This window comes from Neofelis nebulosa, chromosome 4 (genome assembly GCF_028018385.1).
Source record: "Neofelis nebulosa isolate mNeoNeb1 chromosome 4, mNeoNeb1.pri, whole genome shotgun sequence".
Taxonomy (NCBI): Eukaryota; Metazoa; Chordata; class Mammalia; order Carnivora; family Felidae; genus Neofelis; species Neofelis nebulosa.
The window spans coordinates 30,281,505-30,294,801 of NC_080785.1; the positions used below are offsets into that span (position 1 = coordinate 30,281,505).

General features: G+C 37.2%; 1 long non-coding RNA gene across 2 annotated transcripts in view; it reads left to right on the plus strand.

The window, feature by feature from the left end:
• Window positions 1–13,297, plus strand: part of LOC131509071 (uncharacterized) — a 265,862-nt gene that overhangs the window by 87,315 nt on the left and 165,250 nt on the right. For both annotated transcript variants that reach the window (XR_009260279.1, XR_009260280.1), the window contains one exon: window positions 3,755–3,847. This is a non-coding gene — a long non-coding RNA (uncharacterized LOC131509071). The remainder of the gene's footprint in view (window positions 1–3,754; window positions 3,848–13,297) is intronic.

Genomic DNA, 13,297 nt, shown 5'->3' on the forward strand with positions numbered 1-13,297 from the left:
AACAACAAATTAAGGGGTGACTATAGAACATTATCTGCAACAACTTCTATATAAGCCCTAGTGGTGCACGCCAAAGGAAGAGATAGTGAACTTGAAACGGATCAACAGGATTCCATAGGAATTTAAGAAACAAAGACAAAATTAAAAATAAAGGAAGCCAAATGTTGACATGTGAAACTGGAAACAACCCAAAAGAATACACAAATAGTAGAATATAGAATATACTATAAATGTAGAATACATAAATAATCATATCATATATTAATAGAAGAAAGCTCCAGAAACGTATTTACCAGGGAGTTAACAGATAATAGGTAACAATTATTGTCTCTTTTTCTTTTATTTTTATATATTGTCAGTTTTTCATTAAATATTTGTTGAATAATCTTTGTAAATAAAAGCTTATTTTTCATTTACCAAAAACAAAATAAGGGACAGATTATTCCAATATTTAAATGAGGCACTATCTTTTCAAGTGTGAGGCAGAGATAAGCTGTATGAGAATCATTTCGGCTATTTTAAGAATTATCTCGGCTATTTATCAAAGCTTCATGCCAGACCTACAATCAGAATATTTGGGGGTTGTGCCTGGGAATCTGTAGGTTAATATTTTGACATTCAAGTTAGAGAACCATGGAAATAGAAGAAAAGTGACAATGGTTAAATATGGGAAAGCTAGCAATAATCTCAATGATTGATGGTTGTAATAAATGCCACATAGATCTCCTTCACTTTAATCCACTGATATGGCAAGATGAATCAATTGTGGATATAAAATCTATTATTTTGCTGTCATATTCTCAGAGGATGGTTCTGTGATTTCAGAAATAGAACACCATAATGGAATTAATTTTGATATTCACAAATAGTGACGATGTATTTAGCTTTAACTTATGTACCTCTGAAACCATGATTTTGAGGGGTTATTTTGTTATTACTTCAGGCATACAGGGCTCGACATTTTATCAAATTCTTAACTGTAATTAATTTAGATATACACTTCTGTATTCCTGCATATGCCTAGCTAAAGACTAAATACTATGATTTGGAATATATATTTTGAGTGGGTTGGAGGGGATGGTATTTTTAACAGAGGCTCTAAATAATAGGCACTAAAAGAATTGTTTCCAATTTCTAAAAACAAATAAAGTAAAGCTCAGTAGTTTGATAGATGTCTATGAAGTATTACCAAGATTTCCTTACACTGCATACTAAGGAAACTTAGCCAAAGTTCAAAGGGGTAATAGCCTTTATTTTGCCAGAAAGTTCTATAATTCGGGTGAATAGATGCAGATAGTCTCAAGTATAGGGGATTGCATCATGCACAATGCAGTTTAGTAGAAATAGTGTGACATAGTGCTTAGAAACATTAGTTCTGGGATGCAAACTGGTGCAAGCCACTATGGAAAACAGTATAGAGATTGATCAAAAAATTAAAAATAGAATTACCATATGATACCACTACTGGGTATACACAAAGAAAATGGAAGCACGAATTTGAGAAGATATATGCACCCCTATGTTTATTGCAGCATTATTTATAAGAGCCAAGATATGGAAGCAACCCATGTGTCCATCTATAGATGAATGGATAAAAAAGAGGTAGTGTCTATATATAGTGGAATAAATGGATTATTACCAATATCACTAAGTTGTAGCACATCTGTATTAGCCAAGTTTCACTAGAGAAACAACCAATAGGAACCTACACAGAATAGTTATACACAAATATAAATGTAGATACAGATACAGATATAGTTGTGACATATGTATAATGTATACAGATGCATGTGTGTATGCATTTATGGGTGGGGGAGAGATTATAGGAATTGCATCATGCAGTTACGGAAGCTGAGGAGTTCCATAATCTGCCATCTGCGAGCTGGAGAAACAGGAAAGCCAGTTGTGTAATTCAGTGATGTCCTAGAGCAGGAAAGGTGATGTCCCGCTCAAGCAAACAGCAGATTCACCCTTCCTACACCCTTGTGTTCTATTCAGGGCCACAAGGGGTTGGATGATGTCCACCTGCCCTGGTGAGAGTGATCTTCTTTACTCAGTCAATGGATTCTAATGCTGATCTCTTTTGGAAACACCCTCACAGACATGCCCAGAAATAATGTTGTATCAACTATATAGGCATCCCTTAGCCTAGTCAATAAACACATAAAACTAACAATCACAACATCACATTTGCATTTTCCTGTTAATGAAAGTGTATTTGTATCTGTGATTGTTTTTCTTACATATTTGTCTTAAAAGTTCATTTGTTAGAACTCTTCACCGGGAGGCTTTTATACATGTCGGAAGAAATATTTTGATATGCAGCTTGGGGTGAGGGCATGACATCCACACGGGGCATTTCTGAGAACTGTCTTGTCTTTCCTTAGAATTCTATTCCAGTACCAGTCACTTTAACCCTCTTCTGTTAGTTTCTTTAGCCATGTCAGCTCCATCATTTTCCTTTTGTAAGCTTCCCCTCCACATCTCCTCTCTTGGCATCTGACTCTACATTGAACTAAAATTTGATTTTCTTTTGGTGTCTTTAAATTTCACTTTCATACTCATTACCAAACTTGACAAATGTTCTTGGATGCTGCTCCTTTTAGAGGAACTAGAAGTAGTCTAAATTTTAAATAATTCCCCTGATACATGGGGTGTATAAAATATACATATCGATGTGTACATCTACATATGCAGATGGTCCCCAACTTACAGTGTCTCAACTTAACGATTTTTTGACTTTATGATGGTGCAAAAGTGATACGAATTCCATTGAAATCATTCTTCCAGTTTTTGATTTTGGTCTTTTTCCTGGCTAGCAATATGCAGTATGATGCTCTGTTGTGATGCTGGGCAGTGGCATCAAGCCACAGCTCCCAATCAGCCACACAGCCATGAGAGTAAGCTATGATCCACTTATAGCCCATACATTCTGTAGCCATACAGCCATTCTGCTTTTCACTTTCAATACAGTATTCAGTAAATTACAGGAAATATTCAACACTCTATTATAAAATAGACTTTGTGTTAGGTGATTTTTGTCCAACTACAGGCTAATGAGGGTTTATCTGAATGTAGCCCCACCATTAATCAAGAAAGGTCTGTGTATAAAATCCTATACATGTACCCCCTATACATATATACTCACTTGGCTTTATAGTCGTGGATAAGATAGGTAAATTTAAGGATACTCTATAGGATTGAGACACTGCTTTGAACATCCTGATAGAACCCCTTGATAAAGGGTGCTGGGACTATAGCAATCCAAGGGGAAAATGACATGTCATAAAAACAACAGCAACAACAGTGTCTGAAAACATCCTTTTTGTTTTAGTTCTCTTTCCTTACCACTCTTCACTGTATAAAGTTTAAGAGCTTACATTAAAATTGATTCTGACTGACCATGAGAGAGTGAAACAATTCTGAGTGACTGTGAGAGAAAATCAGTCAGGATTTTCTTCCCCACCAAGAGTGACGTGAGATGGCATCACTAGACAGGGACACTTGAAAGACCCATGTGGTTGATGAATTAATAAAGAAACAGTAATTACTACCTCTATCAAAATATGGCTCTTTATTGTCCAGCCCATTCATGCAAGTCATGACACTTGTCACTATCAATTACTGCCAATTGCAGAGGAATAACAAGGTTTTGTTGTTAGCATCTCCTAATCGGTGGGACATATTACAAATATTAACATCAAAAATATCACTTCAGGAATTAAAAATGCTCCTTTATTCTGGTCCTCTGCAGGCTCCAGAAGGGCCGTTCTGGGGAGGACATGAGGCACAAGGTATAAGGCCACAGAGAGGAGCCACGAACCATCAAGGAGATGTGAATGTAGAGGTAAGAAGTTAACAAAACACTTCATACTCCCTGTGACCAGCCTTACCCAAGAATGTGCAAATACCGTCGTTCTTGGGAAGAATTAGTCCCGCTCAAGGCTTCTGTCAAGAAAGTGTATCCCCAACTGAAATTACCAAGGCCTCACCCACCATAGCAGGATCTTAAGGAGCTCTGGGGTATCCGCCATGGGAGATTACATCCTTGATATCAAGGTCTTTCCTGCTGGTGTTCCTCTGATCATACCTCTTCCTGTAACACAATGTCTACTAAGTGGTACACTCATGGTCTCTTCAAGTGTGCACTAAGCGTTACTAAAAACTGAGAGGGTTTAGGGTTGGTAAGCAGACCGGTTTATGACATCAATTGCTCATTGTCTATTTACATGTGTCTCAAAAGTACCCCCTTTGCATCTGATGACCTTTGGACACATTTCCCAATCCTGCTCATTATGACTTGCCTGCTGTCCATTTTAATCCTTTACTGTAGATATGCTTGTCATGGCCCTGCAAATCCTGGGACAAGGATTTGGACTTCAGTGCCCCTTTACTTGAGAGCAGGGATCAACAGGGGCACCTGGGTGGCTCAGTTGGTTAAGCATCGACTTCGGCTCGGGTCATGATCTCGCGGTTTGTGGGTTCGAGCCCCGCATTGGGCTCTGTGCTGACAGCTCGGAGCCTGGAGCCTGCTATGGATTCTGTGTCTCCATCTCTCTCTGCCCCTCCCCCACTTGTGTTCTGTCTATCAAAAATAAATAAAATGTAAAAAAAATTTTTTTTAAAGAGCAGGGATCAACAGAATCCACTCTATACATAGTCCTACTCTACAGACTCCAATCTGGGCAAAACTCTGGGTTCTAATCACACTGTTAATCTAACCCAAATTCTCATGCTATTTTATTTATTTGGCTCAGATATATTACTATGGACAGGAACCTCCTTCCATACTCATTTTATTCATCTTTCTGTCCCCGAAGATCACTACATACTCACATTTGTTTCTAGATGAACCTTCCTTCCTTCTCTTGACCTCACACCTTGGAGAAGCAGTATCATATTGAGTCAGGGATTCAAATGCCCTTTTCTCAGTACTAGGTCTCCTATGTTAATAGGTTGTATCAAAGCCTTAAGATGAGGAAAGATGCAGGAGATGAAGCTGAAACCTGTAGTGGAGTTTTGCTCTATAGCACCTCGCCTGTTGAAATCGACAAACTCATCTTTTTTACGTATAGGACCCTGTCTCGGACTCTGTCTCGCCTCCAGATGACCTAGTTTGACCTTGGCTAGTAGCCCTTTTCTTTCATTTGTTCTTGGCTCTGACAGTCAGGCTGCCTCTTGAGTTCCTGTCCTGGTTTTTAGACCACAAATAATAATAACTTGTTTTGTATTGGTCTTTTTACCCCATAGTTAAAATATTTTGTAAGATTCAGACTGATCTGTGTTCAGATCCACTTTGTGCTTTTTACTAGCTCGGGGAATGTAGATAACCTAACCCTTATGAACTTTAGTTATCTCCTGTGTAAAATAAGAGTGGGAATGGGTAAGTTTCAGGGTTTTTGAGGCATTAGCAGAAACTCAATAAATGGCAGACATTTATGTTATTGTAATCGTTTTTATTATAATACTCCGCATCTCCATTTACTACCTGTCTCCAGAAACAATGTTCAATTCTTTTTGGCTGTCTGCTCTTTCCTCCTCTCACTATTTGTTCCTTACTGACCTCCAACAACTTTAAGTTATAGTGAACAGTTTTGGGTTCCCATTTTGGAAATTTTGTCCTCAAATACCCTAACTTATCTGTGAGAGTTCACTCACAGTAATCTTGTAGCTTGGAGTGATTTGTTTCCCATTTCCTGGTAAGCACCTTTTGTCTTGGCATATTATTAACATACCTTTTTTGAGTTCCTGTACTCAATTTCCAAAGTGTAGAGTGGGGGCTTCCACACACATTCAAGCAGTACTCTGACACCAATTGGACGTCCTACAATTCACCTCGATTCTGACACTACCTACCCAGAGATGGCATCAGATTCCACAGGTTGAAGACTGCCTCACCCCTTAAACACCAGTCACAAATGCAAATTGTCACTTGTGCTTCTGACCAACTGACTATGAATCAGGTTCCCACAAACGCCTCCTCAGATTTGATTAATTTGTCAGCGTGGCTCAGAGAATTCAGAGAAACTTTTTACTTACTAGATCATCAGTCTATTATAAAAGGATATAACTCAGGAACAGCAAGATGGAGGAGATGCATCTTGTAAGGCATGTGGGAAGGGGCCCAAACTTGTACCCTCTCCAGGCACGCCACTTGCCCCACACGTCCCCATCTTCGCCAACCCAGAAGCTCTCCAAACTCCATCCTTTTGGGTTTTTATGGAGACTTTACTACGTAGGCAAGATTAATTAATTCAGTGGCTGTTGGTGATTAATTCAACCCCCAGCCACTGTCTTCCCTCCCTGGAGGTTGGGAGGTGTGAGTGAAAGTTCCAACCCTCTGATCACATGGTTGGCCCCACTGGCAACTAGCCCCCATCTTTAAGTGCTTTCCCAAAGTCACCTCATTAACATAACAAAAGACACCTTTATTACTCTTCATCAGAGGGAATTCCAAGGGTTTTAGGAACTTTGTGTATGAAATGGGGACAAAGACCAAATACATATTTCTTATAAACAATAATCATAATATTGCAATATCCCTCTTACTGTCAAAATACTTTAAAATATATGATCATCCAACGCTGACCAGACCATGCCTTGCTTTTGAGCTCTGTGCTTTTTAATATTTCCCTGACTTAAGCCTACCATTTTGATAAACACGTCCTGCTGTCTCTTTAGTTCATGCTTGTTTGTGTGACTTACAGAACCATCCTTGAATCTTGACAAATGAGATGTGGGTTCTAGTCCTGTGTCTTCACACTCACCATCCCTGAGACCTAAGGAAACAATGTCTTAAGCTTCAATTTCTGCATCTCCTTAAAATAAAGTGATGGTAACGTTGCCTTGTTCCTCACAGGGTTGTTATGAAGCTAAAGCTAAGTATGTGTGAAAGAATTTGGTAACTGGTAAAACATGTACAATTATAAGGACGATTCTGGCGGGCTGCTTCCCAGACATTCTTGGACTCCTACTAAAAAAGGCAATGCTGCACACCAAGGAAACACATAGTTTGTTGATACATGATGCTGTTATTAAGGTGTGCAATAAAAACCTAAAGTGAAGCTCAGGTAAATACTTCTGGTTGTTATATGTTTGTGAAGTTCAGCCATTTTCATTCTAGAAAAAAATTCTCCTTTCCTGTAAGGAACTATTTTTGTTGGTGGAATCATGAGCAATGAAGAAAAAAGATGGGAATTTGTAGAAAGCTGAGAATGAAAGAGTATCTGGAAACGGTGATACTATGATCCTCTTCAGTCGCATTGTTTAACTGAGTCATGTCCCTGGAAGATGACAGGCTGTTGGAGGTTCACACTTGATGGGAGTCACGTCAGGATCACAATCTTGTGCAAATGTGTATAGTTTCATCCCCTCGCTTCTCTCACAGGGATTGAATATTAAGTTATGCTGAAGCCATCGTATTGCAGGACTGGATTAAACCTCTGTCTCTTCATTCCATTTCCCTTCACTGAAAATCTGGGGCACAACTCGTGCCTCCATTAGTGCCTGATGGAAGAGTTGAAACTCCCTGGGCTTTCTTTAAAAAATGCCATGTCTAATGTTCTGCTACGGACGTTTGCCTTGAGTCAAATACGGAACTTATGTAGAATTATATGTGGGCTAGTGGTGAGCATTGCTTTTATAAGATAAGGAATCATTTCACATTATTCTTATTTTACTTTAATGCTTGGGGTCCTTTTAGCCAAGCACTAGCATTTAACTCTGAAGAAGCAGTGGTAAAAATGCAAATAAATGACCCCCCAAAATTATGTTTTGACCTCCAGGAAATTCATCTAAGAGTAGAAAACTATATTCAGAATCAAACATTTCCTTAAGCATCTGTATTATCATAATGTTTTGTAAAATTTCAAACTTACTTTTACTTTGAAATGGCCTGTGCAGTAGTATTTGTTAAATATACATTTAGTGTAGCATATGATTTAGAAATTTTTATTTATTTTTATTATTAAAAAAATTTTTAACGTTTAATTTTGAGAGACAGAGAGAGACAGAACACGAGTGGGGGAGGAGCAGAGAGAGGCACTCACAGAATCGAAAGCAGGCTCCAGGCTCTGAGCTCTCAGCACTGAGCCCACCAGTGGGCTCAGACCCAGGTACCGCAAGATCATGACCTGAGTCGAAGTTGGAGGCTTAACAAACTGAGCCACTCAGGTGCCCCAGAAATTTTTATTTTAAAACAGCACGAATATGTTGAACAATTGGCAATGGAAATCATTGGTGGGTTTCTTAACTACAGCAACACCGATTACTTGAAGAAATTTGGTGGAAAAAAATCAATAAAATATGATGTGATTCTTCTATATTATTCTTTTTTTTCAGACCCTTTTGTTGTTGATTACGATCTTTAAGACATTGGAAAAATTATTAGTATGTCCACATCTTAAATGAGTTTGCTCATTTGTTGAATGAGATGGTTTTAAAGATCAAATAATTGAATCTATGTGCATGGCACATAGAGAGCATTTCATAAATGTCAGTCATTATGATTATTTAAGATAAGTACATAAAATCTCATATCTGATAGGATACTTTTGTTTCTAAGACTTAAATATCAGTGTGAACAATTATATTTTTTAGAATCATTGTTTTACTTTCACCAAAAAAATCTACTTTTCTGTTGGAAACCATATTTCCTATTGTCTTTAGTTTTAAACCACTTTGGTGTTAAAAGTGTAAGTAATCAATGGTTTTTGGATGCCTGCTATGAGCCAAGTACTTTCCAAAGCTCTCTGAGGGATTTAAACGTAAAAAACACCATCATTTCCCTTAACTACTTAGAATTTATTGGCAGGGGTAAGTATATTAAAAAGCAAGTATATTATAAAGTAGAGTGGAAAAAATGGTTTAAGAGAAACATAGATCAAAATGATTAAGAAAGCAGACAAAATACAGATTACACTCTTAGAACATGGAAGAACTTCAGATATTAGTAGAAGTTTGGTTCAGGAAGAACATTTCAGGCAGAGGAACAATGAAAGCAAAGGCATTGATGCATGAACGTGCATAGCATGTGTAGGGAAAACGTGAGGTGCTTGATACTGACGCATGGCAAGGAAAGGGGTATAATGCTGAAAAGTTGGAGCATGTCTCAGGACCGGTCAGGTCCAGATCCAAAAGGACAAGGGCAGGAATAATATGATCATGGAAGCAGTGGGGGTGGGGAGTTAGGGGCAGCTAACGGAAAGTTTGTAGAGACAGAAGTAGTAGGGCTTCGGAACTAATTGAATGTGAAGAAAAAAGAGAAGGTGAAGTTGACCCTGATTCTGTAGCCTTATATGCCTGAAATATTAATGATGCCATTACAATGAAGGTTTGGTGCGGCAGGTGATAACCATGTCAGCTTTAGCCATATTAAGTTTAAAAAAACACTGGTAGGATTTTCTGGGGAAGGCATCTGAGGGTTGAAACCCTGGTCCTGATATCCAGAGGAGTGTTCAGGCTTCAGTGATTTGGGAGTAATACACACAGTAGTGATAGTAATGCTTTAAGAATAAATGAATGAAAGCCCTTCAATAATTCCAACAACCTCTACCATAGATAAAGCCAGTTTTAAAAATTGGTTTAAGTTTAACTTATAAAATCATATTATTATTTCAGTCCCTGCTTAACAATTTATGAGTTTTTATTTTATGTATATTTTATTTGTAGTCCATGATTTTTAACTTTTTATTTCTCTTTGTCTCTTCTCTTTCTCCATTCCTTCACACTAAATTTCTTTGTTCTTTCTGATTCCCTTTGTCTTTCATCTTCTAATGTAATAAGAGATAAATTTCTAATTTTGGACCATAAGTCCATGATATCCTGTATGATTCACTATAATGTTTTGAACATCAGTTATGAAAATATGGAAATGTGTTAGTATATTTTTGAAGGATGTTTCCAAAAGCCTACAATCTACAACCTCGGCCAAAGTTGGACTTAGGAGATTTTCCTATTTCTAGATACACAAAACCTAGCTTTTCTCCTTAGAGATAACAGATATTGAGCAAACATTGGGTACTATGTTCCAGGTACTAAGGATATAAGCTGAATAGCTCATGGTCCCCTTTTATTAGCAGCTCACTTTGTAATGGGCTTTCAAGACAGAATTTGCTCGAAACTTTTTTCTTCCCCAGAGCCCTCATTTCAAGCATTGGTGTTTGCCATTTCATTGTATACGAATGCATTTAATTCCACAGTTTAAATTGTCTTTATCACCTGTGGTTTGTTGCCTCTTTGTTCTATGCCAGATTATTCTTGAAATGGATGATACACTCTCTTTATGTTTTAAATGTCCCAGCAAGTATATAATAGTATGAAAGAATCATGAAAATGATCAAAATCTAGACATTTAAAATTATTGAAAAATTTTCTCTTGTATCTTTTTATCTTAACCACAGTATTTCTGGAGCTTATTCTTTGTACCTGACACTAAAGTATTTAGTATCAATTTGTTTGATTATCTAAATCTTTTAAACTCATCTTATTGGTGGGGCACCTGGCTGGCTCAGTTGGTAGAACATGCAACTTTTAATCTCAGGATCGTGAGTTCAACCATGGAGCCTACTTAAAAAATAAAGAAATAAATAAAGTCATTTTACTGGTATATGAGAAAGAGAAAGAAAAATTTTGATTATCTGCCCTTTTGAAATCTTTACTAGAAATACAGTCAGTGTACAGAAAAGCAGATTTTAATTTATTGAAAAAGGTCAGTGTGAAATGTTTAGAGCAGGGTTTTTCCTCTTTAGCTCTTATGCGTCCTGGAGGCAATGCTGTTGCAGTGTTCATTGTGGGAGACTGGAAACACAGAGTCCTGCCAGGGTGAAGTGTTCGGGCCCTTCTGTTTGACACTTGGCTACATATACCCTAAGATTCTCTTCTGGCTGAGAGTCTCTCTCTCACAGGTGCAAGAGAGTGTTCAGCATGACATCCTGACTTGGTGTAAAGAAGTATAGGGTTTAAAACATTGCATTTTCAGGGTGCCTGGAAGGCTCAGTCAGTCAGTCAAGCATCTGACTTCAGCTCAGGTCATGATCTCAAAGCTTGAGTTCGAGCCCCGCGTAGGGTTCTGTGCTGACAGCTCAGAGCCTGGAACCTGTTTGGGATTCTGTGTCCCCCCCCTCTCTCTACCCCTCCCCCACTCACACTCTGTTTCTGTCTCTCAAAAATAAATACACATAAAAAAAAACATTGCATTTCATTTATAACTGTTTTATTAAAAATCTTGGTTTGTTTGTTTTCTCTTAAATCCCTGTTAAATCCTTTTGACTTGAGGATAGCCATAAAGAAAATGAGCAGAATAAAAAATTATGTGAAACTATAATAGTTTGTAACATTCATTAAAATACATAAAATTTAAGGATCACAAACTATGCTGTGAAATGATATTTGGAAAAGAAAATAGCTTTTCACAGCATGGTACTAACCTCTGCGGCTGGAAGACTTTGTTATTAATTTCAGCTAAGTCACTGCATTGTTTCTCTGCCCATCTTATGGAGAAAGATCTCAGCCTCTTTCGGGTCCCCTCCAAGACAGCCAGCCTTGCTCGGCTATGAAATTTGAGAATGGATCCATGGATGTTGGCTTGATTAGAACTGACTTTTCATTTTTTTCTAGCTTGCTACATGCCTTTCTCCATTACTAATTGGTAAAATATTCTTCTCTGGTCGTTTTCAACTTGAATTTAATTGTACATTGATGTGATCCATAGTAAGAAGTAATTTTAAATTGACAGTCAAGGTGGTATATTTGAAAGAGAATAGAATTTAAAGCCCAGAGATCTAGTTCCTGATTTAATTTACTCCATTTACTGTCTGTATAACCATGGACACATCTCTTAAACTTTTTGAATATGAATTATATTTTTAAAAATAAGGATTATAATTGTTATCCTACTTTCCACGTAGAACTCTTCTTTTCCTTGTCTATAAAAATGATTAGCTCTTCTAAACATTCCATTAACTCAGTGTTTCATGGCTTTGGTACCTGGGATACTGACTGAGAATGATGTGAAATATTTATTTAATTGCACTTTGTTCAGACTTATTTAATCAGAATCCCTGGAGGTGGTGGTAAGAATACCAGCATTTTTTTTTTTGAAATTGCAGGATTTCTTTCTTTTTTAAAAGCTGAATAATATTCCATTGTATGTACAACCCACTCTTAAAAATCTGTTCATCTGATGATGGACACATGTAGGGTGGATGTAGAACATAGTGTCTATAGTTAACAATATTTTATTAGGCACTTAAACAATTTTAAGAGGGTATATCTCATGTTAAACATCCTTACCACAAAGAAAACAAAAAAAACATGTACAAGGAAACTTTTGGATATGACAGATGTGTCTATTGTGTCTATGACTGATTGTGATGATAGTTTCATGGGTGTATGCCTATGTCCAAACTCATCAAACTGTGTACGTTAAATATATGCAATTTTAAGTGTGTTCATTGTACCCGCCAGCAAAGCTTTTTTTTTTTTTTAAAGAATTACTATATCTGAAAATTAAATATGCCAAATGAAGTCTTTGGCACATTGATTTTTTTAATATTTATTTATTTATTTATTTATTTATTTATTTATTGTGAGAGAGAGACAGAGTGTGAGCAGAGGAGAGGCAAAGAGAGAGGGAGACACACAATCTGAAGGAGGCTCCAGGCTCTGAACCATCAGCACAAAGCCCAATGCAGGGCTCAAACTCACAAACCATGAGATCATGACCTAAGCCGAAGTCGGACGCTTAACTGGCTAAGCCACCCAGGAGCCTCTCTTTGGCACATTAAAATTTGCTCCACATTGACACAATCACCACCTTGGTCTGAAAATCTACGTAAATGTGTATTTTACGTGCTCCACTTTTATTCCAATGCATATGCAACCTAGAAAGGCACCAATGAGTGGTATGGGGACCATATATTAATTTAATGTTTCTAAGACACACATTGTGTTGAAAGGTTCATCATTTAAAATAAATAGTTCATCATTTTAACTTGAAGAATTTAAAATTAAGTCAATTAGTAGTAACATATAAGGAGTGTTATAAATTAATTTTTACTTGCTTTTGTATGTTAACTATTTGCATTTGAGTACACTTGATAATGGGGCAAGTTGCCATAGATTACAATTTATCATTAACAGAAGGGTAGAAAAATCCTCTATTTGGCCATATTCTTTTAAGAATATCCTGTGGTAAAGATTTTTCACTCTTCTAGGTAGACTTTGCTCTCATTCTATGTCTAAGTTAAATATGTTACATCTTGGAAGCTTGACTTTGCCCTCTGATTAATGGTGCTTC